The sequence below is a fragment of the Neltuma alba genome, unplaced genomic scaffold (genome assembly GCF_004799145.2).
Source record: "Neltuma alba isolate B1F8T4 unplaced genomic scaffold, ASM479914v2 tig00004943_pilon, whole genome shotgun sequence".
Taxonomy (NCBI): Eukaryota; Viridiplantae; Streptophyta; class Magnoliopsida; order Fabales; family Fabaceae; genus Neltuma; species Neltuma alba.
In genome coordinates, this window is record NW_021633922.1 from 1 (window position 1) to 1762 (window position 1762).

General features: G+C 44.4%; 1 pseudogene; it reads right to left on the bottom strand.

Moving 5' to 3' along the window:
- Positions 1-134: 134 nt before the first annotated feature.
- On the bottom strand, positions 135-1762 carry LOC114746348 (protein ALP1-like; annotated as a pseudogene).

A 1762-nucleotide genomic window follows, 5' to 3' on the forward strand; every position in this document is an offset into this window, starting at 1 on the left:
TGAAATCAACATAGAAGACAGTTTGCAGATCAATGAAGCATGCCAGAAGTTACTTCACAGGAACAGAAAACGGGAACCTTGCCCATGCTCATAAACTTTTTTGACATCAAGAGAACTGATGACAAGAAAAAGGATGAGGCAACAAATAGTGATTACACTCGCTAATATTTATTTTGGCGGTTAAAGTATGGAACTAAGATACAATTCTGTGAATCATATAACTTATGAAGAGAACAATCATATATTTGCTGAAGGGGCCAACATAGCTATCTTTTACAGAGTCCCTTCAACAAATAAGATGAATGGCTCACTATTAGCTATAGAAACAAGCAAAAGAATTATGAGCTCGAGTATCATATAGTCAAAAATACAACCTTTCACCTAAAGAAAAGAAGTGCCTGCCAGTCCATGGTGCAGGAGATTATGAGCAATTGCATCCCTCGCTTTCAAGGAGTTTGGTGATCTCAAGGCAATCTCTGGCACCATCTCATCATCTAGAAGTTCAAACTTCAGCTCTGGATCCATTTCTTCATTCCTTCATTCGCATATATTGTGCAACACACAGCATGCCCCAAGAACAACAGGCAAATCTTGCAGTTTTACCTCAGTCCTCTTCTGCAAGCAACACACCCCCTTCCCTTTCAGTCTCGCAAATGCATCTTTTGCAACCTTTTGAACCTCTCCAATCTTCTCGTTGAATGCATGCTGTGTCCAAGTAAGATGCTGCTGAGTATAAGGCACTAAAACCCAATCCATTAAAGGGTACCCTGAACTGCCAACGATCCACACACCTTTTAGAAGCCCCTTCTCGGCCCTTTTATAAAGTGCAGACTTCTCTAACACCTGATCATCAGGCATCGAACCAGGCCACCCAATGCACACATCTGTAAACACCCTCTAGGGTCAACCACACCTTGAACTGTAATTGAATACGAAGTCTTCTGATTCCTTTCCGTATGTCTTTTATTGAAATAAGCAGCCACACTAATCTTGGGAGCTATAATGGGGATATGTGAGGTGTACATAGACCCCACCACATTGGGTATCCCAGAAATCGATTCAAATTCACCTTTGATATTCCCAATGTTGCTTCATCAGGCCATTGTAAGTACTTAGGCATCAACACGATCTTTATGGCTGTGCATACCTCAGAAACTAGCTTATGGCAAGTCGATATACCCAATCCAAACCTTTTGGACACAAGACGAAGAGGGTCACCGGTGGCCAGCCTCCATAAACAAACAGCCACTCTTTGCGTCACAGGAATAGCGTTTCTCAACGTTGTATCTTCTTTCGCAATAACCGAATTAAGCTCCTCACAGATCATATCGAAGGTAGCCCTCCCCATTCTAAACGCTCTCTTGAACTCATCTTCTGGAAAATCTGGCCTGTTACATTCGTCCCACCATGCTCCGGAACGGTCCTTCACCCACAGCCGCCGCGGTTGGCTCTGGGATCCACCACCTGCTCCAGCTTTCTGTACTTTATCCGTCTGAACCTTTTCCAATCCATCGGAAGCCGCAGCGACAGCCACGGCACCGGTCATGGCTCGTGATTTCTTTCTCTTAATTCGCTCCGATTCTTCGACATCGTCGTAATAATCCCGAAGATTGGTGTAGTATTCCAGCATGGCCTTGGTCTTCTTCTTGTGGTTGGCCTCTAAGGACAGCTTCTCCTCCTCGGAGACTCTGTCAAGCTCTTCCTGGTCACGCTTCTGTTGTTCTTCCAGCAACAGCAGCGAAGTGAGAATACCCGACAATTC